Below are 9,091 nucleotides of genomic sequence, written 5' to 3'. Positions count from 1 at the left end.
TTCTCAAAATATGGCTCTTAACCACTTCAGCCCCGGACCAATTTGCTGGTCAATGACCGGGCCACTTTTTGCGATTCGACACTGCGTCGCTTTAACTGACAATTGTGCGGTCGTGCGACGTGGCTCCCAAACAAAATTGGCGTCCTTTTTTTCCAACAAATAGAGCTTTTTTTTGGTGGTATTTGATCACCTCTGCGTTTTTTTGCGCTATAAACAAAAATAGAGCGACAATTTTGAAAAAAAAATTGCTGTAATAAATATCCCCCAAAAATATATAAAAAAACGTTTTTTTTTTCCTCGGTTTAGGCCGATACGTATTCTTCTACCTATTTTTCATTTAAAAAAAAAAAATCGCAATAAGCGTTTATTGATTGGTTTGCACCAAAGATATAGCGTCTACAAAATAGGGCATAGTTTTATGGCATTTTTATTAATATATATATTGTTTTACTAGTAATGACAGCGATCAGCGATTTTTTATCGGTACTACGACCTTATGGCGGACACTTCGGACACTTTTGACACATTTTTGAGACCATTGGCATTTTTATAGCGATCAGTGCTATAAAAATGCATTGATTACTGTAAAAATGCCACTGGCAGGGAAGGGATTAACACTAGGGAGCGAGGAAGGGGTTAATTATGTTCCCTGGGTGTGTTCTAACTGAAGGGGGGGTGGGACTGACTAGGGGAAATGACAGATCGCTGTTCATACATTGTATGAACAGACGAACAGTCATTTCTTCCCCTGGCAGGACCGGTTCTCGCTCTGTAACGAGCGATCGCAGGTGCCCGGCGGTGATCGCGCCCGCCGGGCACGCGCATCAGCGCCAGGGGCGAGCAGGGGCCCCTAATGGCTGGAATGCAAAATGCCGTATAGCTACGTCATTTCGCGCAGCCGAGCCGACCTGCCGCTGTATAACTGCCGCGGCTGGTCGGCTAGTGGTTAACGTCCTAATTGACATGGACACATAGGATAACATTGAGTTGCTTCTACAGGCAGAACACAAAACTCCTGTAGAGCTGGATGTGAGCTTTTGAATGGAAATTCCGACCGTGTGTATGCACCATCAGACTTTTGCTGTCAGAATTTCCGCCAGCAAAAGATTGAGAGCTGGTTCTCAAGTTTTCAGACAGAAAATATTCCTATCGGAAAATCTGATCGTCTGTAGCAATTCCGACACGCAAAATTCCAACGCATGCTCAGAAACAATTCAACGCATGCTCGGAAGCATTGAATTTCATTTTCTTGGCTCATCGTAGTGTTGTACATCACCGAGTTCTTGACGGACTTTTGTGTGACCGTGTGTATGCAAGCCAAGCTTGCGCGGAATTCCGTCTGAAAAAACATCCGACGAAAAATCTGATCGTGTGTACGTGGCATAAGGAGTAATGACAGATTCCATTTTGTCTCACCAGATGGCAGTATTGCTACATGGTTGTGCAACATCTGATTACTTATATTTATTTAAAGTACAATCTTCAAAGTTTGTGATTTGATTTAGGCCACTTTCACAATGAGGCGTTTTACAGGCACTTTTGCGCAAAGCGCCTGTAATCTGCCTCTTCTTCAGCCCCAGTGTGAAAGCCCGAGTGCTTTCACAATTGGGTGGTGCGATTTCAGGACAGGAAAAAAAGTCCTGCAAGCAGCATCTTTGGATTGGTGCGAGAGGGCTGTATTTTGTGCTCCTAAACCGCCCCTGCCATTGAAATCAATGGCTAGCAAAGCGCTTCGGCAGTGGCGCTTTGCGGGCACTTTTAACCCTTTTTTGGCTGCTAGCAGGGGTTAAAAGCACCCTGTTAGCGGCCGAAAAAGCGCTGCTAAAACAACAGTAAAGCAGTGCTAACAATTAGCGTCACTTTACTGCTAACGTGGCCAGCACCTCAGTGTGAAAGTGCCTTTAAACAGATATCTGATAACATACCGTATATACATATTGATACATCCCAGTATAAGGCAGGCCATAGATAATGCAATTTTCGTTAGAAAAATTGCTCAGTGCCAGTGGGGAGCGCTGGAAGAACACAATGACTAGTTTTGCTGGCTAAAACTGGTGGCACTAATCATTCCTAAAAAACCCAACAGGCTGGTTGTACATTTGTTGATTAATAGATTGACGTGTGTACAACCAGGGTGCCCATGCATGGATTGAAATTTGTCTGGTCCCTGCTGAACCTGATGAATTCCGATCCATTTATGGCCAGCTTAACTTATCTGATAGAAAACTCCAACTTCTGCACCAGAATATATTGCTGATTAAAACTGAAAGTTCAGTTAGGCCCCGTACACACGAGGTGATCTCCGCTAGAAACGGTCCGAGGGGATCTCCGCTAGAAACGGACCGTTTCCAGCGGAGATTCCTCCTCCGGATTTGGATCCGATGGCATGTACTCACCATCGGATCAAAATCCATGCGGAATTCATCCGCGGTGACGTGTCGCGATGATGACGCGGTGACGTGCGCGACGCTGGAAGGTAAGTACTTCCACGCATGCGTCGAATCATTACGACGCATGCGAGGGAGGGGAGCGGACGGATTGATCCGGTGAGTCTGTACAGACCACCGGATCAATCCGCTGGACCCGATTCAAGCGGATAGATTTCTTAGCATGCTAATAAATTTATATCCGCTTGAAATCGATCAGCCCGAGAAATCTCCGCGGATAAATATCCGCTAGGCCGTACAGACGACCGGATTTGTCCGCTGGAACTGATCCGCGGATCAATCCCAGCGGATAGATCCGGTCGTGTGTACGGGCCTTAGGCTTCAATGGGTTAAATGTATTTAATTATGGGGAGCCATTGGTTACTAAAGGGTTAATTATTCCTAGCTACCATAAAACCACTAATGGAATTGCACAGAGTGGTTCAGAACCTTCTCTTCTTGGGTCCCCTGCTGGCGCTCCTGGCTGCTCTTCTTTTTTGTGTGCCCCCATAGCAAACCGCTTGCTATGGGGGCACACCTGTGGGCTCACTCCCGTGCTGCGCTGCCTGTGTCCATTGACAGAGACAGCATGGCTCAGACCTCCCCCTGCTCCCTCATTATAGGATTTGACTGACCGCAGCAGGAGCCAATGGAAATGGAGCGAGTACAAAGAAGTGCAACAAAGCTAATAAAAGGTCTGGAGGATATTAGTTATGAGGAAAGGTTGCGAGCACTGAACTTATTCTCTCTGGAGAAGAGACGCTTGAGAGGGAATATGATTTAAATCTACAAATACCGTACTGGTGACCCCACAATAGGGGTAACATTTTTCCGTGGAAGGGAGTTTAACAAGACACATGGCCACTCATTAAAATTAGAGGAAAAGAGGTTTAACCTTAAACTACGTAGAGGGTTCTTTACTGTGAGGCCCCGTACACACGACCGAGTTTCTCGGCAGAATTCAGCCAGAAACTTGGTCGGAGCTGGATTCTGCCGAGAAACTCGGTCGTGTGTACACTTTTCAGCAAGGAACCCGTCGAGGAACTCGTCGGGCCATGTTCTCTATTTTCTCGTTAGTCAATGGGAAAAGTCGGCCCGCCGAGTTCCTCGGCGGCTTCCACACTGAACTCGACGAGGAACTCGATGTGTTTGGCACGTCGAGTTCCTCGGTCGTGTGTACGGGGCCTGAGAGCGGCAAGGATGTGGAATTCCTTTCCATAGGCGGCGGTCTCAGCGGGGGGCATCGATAGTTTAAAAAAACTATTAGATAAGCACCTGAACGACCACAACATACAAGGATATACAATGTAATACTAACATATAATCACACACATAGGTTGGACTTGATGGACTTGTGTCTTTTTTCGACCTCACCTACTATGTAACTATGTAACTATGTGCTCTCACACAGTGCACCCAGTGAGGACTCCTGTTGGCAGCCCATGCCTGTGCTCTGGCTTCTTCACTGCCTCATTCACTTTTGCAGTCATTGGTTGCTAGGACCACTGGCATTCTAGCAACCAATGACACACTTTGCCACTGTGCACAGTGGGAGGAAAATATCACTTTGTAGAGCTGCCCCACTTCCCAGCTCTGTCCCCCAACTCCAGCTCCCACTTCCTGGCTCGCAGTGGCTGCCACATGGTAAGACAATCTAATGGGGGTCTTTAAGGGGCAGGGGCGCTGATATAAGGGAGTCCCTGATCTAATGGGGGGTCTCTAAGGTGGGGGGGGGCCTGACATAAGGGGACTCTGATCTAAAGGGTGATTTTTTTTTAATAGGTGTTTGTTCAAATTTATTTTTCATAAACACAAACAAGAAAACAAAAAACAGAAGACATCAAACAAAATAATGTAAGACACCATTAGGCTGCCCCCTATCCCCAATCTTGTTCGCTCTCACTTTGGAACCATTTTTATGCAGGGTGAGAGGGAACAGGGGAATAATGGGGGTGGAAATTGGACAGAGAGAGAATAAAGTGGCAGCATATGCCGATGATTTATTGTTCTTTCTCTCAAAACCAGAAGAATCAGTATATGAGCTGATGCAGGAAGTGATAAGATATGGAAAGATATCCAATTTCAAAATAAATACAGAGAAATCAGTAATATTGCCAAGCCATGTGCCGTTGCCTGTAATTAAATCGTTACAGGATAGATACTCGTTTTTGTGGAATAGAGAATCGCTGTGCTACTTGGGAGTGCACATAGCTGCTGATGAAAAGATATTATATGAACGTAACTATGGAGCATTAATTCTAGAAATAATAAAAGATCTGAATAGATGGAAGGGAAACACACTAACATGGTTCGGGAGAATTAATACTCTAAAAATTAATGTAGTACCCAGACTTCTATATCTTCTATACACAGTCCCTATACAACTCCCCCAGATATTTTTTAAAAAGTTAACCTGGCGGGGGCACCATGGATAACAACTAAGGCCAGGGGATTATCAAAATGGACATCCCCATTAACTCAGAACACACTGGCAGTATGGGACAGGATAAATCAATTTGGCAAATACGCCCCAAAAACATCACCATTGGCACCATTGGGGGGGTTACCCATGGTTCCCTCCAGGAGAGGAAAAGGGAGCATTAGGCCCATGGTAATCGGAAGGTAATACAATGTGCCTGAGGTATGCACCATTGGGGGTCCTGATGCCTCAGGTAGATTTAATATCAACACAAGGAGATATGGTAATGGCAGGATGGAGATATAGTCAGATGCAAAGTTTTTTTAGAAGATTAGATCCCCAAGTAAGAACTCTGAATTCTATGACTATATTTGAAAAAAACATGTAGAAAGGTATCACAACCCAGGGCTGGACTGGGACATTATTTAACCCGGGGCAAAGAATCAGTTCCATGCCCCCCTTATGGGACAAGATTAGGCAGAAGTGAGAAACTCCCAGGCCATAGCTGTTGAGTCAGCTGTCTGTCCCCTCCCCCATGCTCCTCTGTCCCCCCCTGCTCCTCTGGTCCTCCCCCTGCTCCTCCCCCTGCTTCTCTGTTCCCCCCAGGTGAGCGCTGCAGGGAGGGAGAGGAGGTGAGCGCTGTGGGAAGGGAGAGACAGAGGAGCAGAGGGGGGCGGCAGGCCGCTGTCACTGAAGCCGGCCCACTGAGCCATCAGCCCACCAGGAAAATCCCTGTAGCCACAATAGCCAGTCCATCCCTGTCACAACCGGACCACTTACTGTCACAAATGTCTAAAATAATATGTAGTGAAGAGAACAAAACAACCCCTTACTTTATTAAAGAATGGGAAAAAGAACTAGGATGCAGGTTTCCCCCATCACAATTAAAAAAAATAATTACAATGACACATGCCACATCCACAAGCTCAGCCACTCAGGAAATGGCATATAAGTTCTTGCTTAGATGGTACTAGCTCAAATATATCCAACAAGAGATGACCGATGTTGGAGGGGGTGTGGGTAGCAGGGAACATACCTCCACATCTGGTGGGCATGTCCAGGGATAAGAATCTTTTGGGAGGAAGTGGCGCCATGGATCAGGAAAATGTCTGAGGAAACAATAGAGTTTACACCATTACACTTCCTGTTCCATGGAACCACAAGAGCCATAAAAACTTATAAAAATAGCATCGTACCGCATTTATTAAATGCGGCCAAAAGATTAATTCCAAGGTATTGGAAACAAGTAACATGTCCCACCCTTCAAGAATGGAAAAGGGAAGTAGTTATAACAATGGGAGCAGAAAAATGCATACATGACATCCGGCACAAACAGGAGAAATTTAAAAAAATCTGGGAAATCTGGGAAAAACATAACCAAGAAATAGATGGATAAAAAACAAAAGCCTTCTGAAGTTTGGAAAAAGAGATGGGAACAGAAAAAGGGGAAAAAAAAGGAAAAAAAAGGAAAGAAAGATGGGGAAAATCCACAGCTTTCATTTTTTAATCTGTATGTTTTATGTATGTTTTGTTAATATGCCTAAGAAGAGACTGTGACACTAGAAGAAAATAAGGTGGCTAATGACCCTCCACACTCACATTTTTTTCTCCTTATTGGGGGGGGGGGGAGAATTATAAATGAGAAGACACATATAGATAAATATAACATCTCCATCACAATTTTATACAAAATTAATAAATATTCCCCCTTATCACAGATAAATAAATATAAAAAGGAACAGAGGAACATAACAAGTTAGCACTAGGAATACACATATATTAACACATTCCTTATAGTCATAAACACCCTTTTACACACACCTCTTTCCCGCCCTATCCCCCCCCCCTTTTTTTTTGTCTTATATCTTATTTTTGTCTCTTTTCTTCTTTCTTTTTTTTGTTGGAGGATTCAGATAAACCACCATATAGTAAAGGAAGACAGCGTGTAGTGAGTTCCCTTTCAAGTGTCAAGGCATGATAAATGTAAAATGTTAAATTGTATATGTAAAGAGGAAAATTTAATAAAGAAGAGATTAAACAAAAAAGACACCATTTAGAAAGGGATAGTCAGTAAATATCACCAGGGTATAGAGTTATACCATAGAAAGGGCAAACCAAGGATATCCCTTCCAGAGCCCACCCGATCCCAGAGTAAATAATGGAAATGTGTGGGGTTGGAGGAAGAAAATCGGTGGTACCTCCTAGAAATTATAGGTGCCAAGAACCCTTCAATAATAAAATCATGCACATACTCAATCATGCAAAATACATATTAGCACAATAATCCCCTGATTAACCAACACAAAATGTGACTGGAAGCCTAGAATAGCCAATCCTGTCAGTGATTACAACCAAATATGAGGAACAATATAAAGACTCCTCAGGTAATTTGTGAGGACAAAACCTTGCCTCAAAATGACTTAGGCCGCGTACACACGGTCGTTCCAAACCGATGAGAATGGTCCGACGGGCCATTTCCATCGGTTCACCGCTGAAGTGGCCTGATGGTCTGATGTGCGTACACACCATCGTTCCAAAAACCGATCGGGTCAGAACGCGGTGACGTCAAACACACGACGTGCTGGATAAAACAAAGTTCAATGCTTCCAAGCATGCGTCGACTTTATTCTGAGCATGCGCGGGTTTTGAACCGATGCTTTCTGTACTAACCATCGGTTTGGACCGATCGGGCAGCAGGACAACAGACCGATGGGCTATACACACGGTCGGTTTGGACCGATTAAACTGAACCTCGGTCCTTTCTCATCGGATTTGTCCGACCGTGTGTACGCTGCCTTAGAGACGTCCAACTATGGTTGCCAAATCTTAGGAAATTTCTTAGGCCGAGTACTCACGAGCAGACATGTCCGATGAAACCGGTCCGCGGACCGTTTTCATCGGACATGTCTGCCCGGGGACTGCCCGGGGACTTCTGTTCGATGGCTGCACACACCATCGAACAGAGGTCCGCGCGTAAACAATACGCGGGGCGTGTCCGCGGTGTCGCCGCGTCAATGACGCGGCGACGTGGGCGGCCTGCCTTTAAAATGCTTCCACGCATGCGTCGAAGTCATTTCGACGCATGCGAGGGATGGCGGGCGGCAGGACATGTACGGTAGGTCTGTACAGACGACCGTACATGTCCGGGCGGACAGGTTTCCAGCGGACTGTTTTAAAGCAAGTCCAGGAAACAGTTGTCCGCTGGAAACCTGTCCGATCCGCACGAAAATGGTCCGCTCGGGCCAACACACGGCCAAACATGTCTGCTGAAACTGGTCCGCGGACCAGTTTCAGCAGACATGTTTGGTCGTGAGTACGGGGCCTTAGAGCATGCCCTGCCCTTTATAAATTTATTTAAACTTGGGTAGTTCCCCATTCACAACCCGGTATACTCTTAAAGCTGTGGGTGAATTAGCATCCTTCCAATGTAACAAAATGTATTTGCATAAAATAGTAAAATACGTAACAAAATACAAGCATGTATCTAAAAGTCCAACTTCCCGTGTTTGAGGTATTGGAAGATCAATGGTATGTTCAAAAAAATTAAATAAGTCCTGCCAAAAAGTCCTCATACCCGGACAATTCCAAAACATATGAAGCAGATCTGCCCCAGCAAGCCCACATCACGGACAATTGGCAGCAGGTTCAAATCCCATCTGAGCCAGTTCAGCTGGAGTTAGTATAAATGATGAATAAACTTAAATTGGATAAGTTGACCTGCTGTACTAATTATATCCTGGTTACAAACTTCAGTGGCTTCCTCCCAACCCTCTTCATTAAGCTCAGGCAGTAGCAAAAGCCACTTGCGACAGGAATTCTGAAATGGGTTGGCCCTCCGCCAGCTGGAGACGACTATAAAAAGTAGTCACTAATTTATTAATTTCCGGATAGGATAATAAATCCTCCCATGGGGATTCTGTGAGCTCTAAGGTCAAAGTCACAAATTGCGTCCGGATGGCGTGGCGAAACAAAATATATTTAAAGAAAAATGTATTATCCACACCCTAACTAACTTTTAGGGCTTCACAGGACACAAAGAGATTACAGGCATACCCCACTTTTAAGTACACAATGGGGTTTTTCTTTTTTTACTAAATCTGAAAAGTGCAAAATCAGACTCACTGCATAGAAACCAATGAGCTTCTAACTCCAGCTTGTTCAATTAAGCTTTGGTAATAAAACCTGTAAGCTCATTGGACAAACTTTACAGGTTTCTATGCAGAAGTGAACCTGATTTTGCACTTTG

This window comes from Rana temporaria, chromosome 2 (genome assembly GCF_905171775.1).
Source record: "Rana temporaria chromosome 2, aRanTem1.1, whole genome shotgun sequence".
NCBI lineage: Eukaryota > Metazoa > Chordata > Amphibia > Anura > Ranidae > Rana > Rana temporaria.
Note: the sequence above shows the minus strand (reverse complement) of the source record.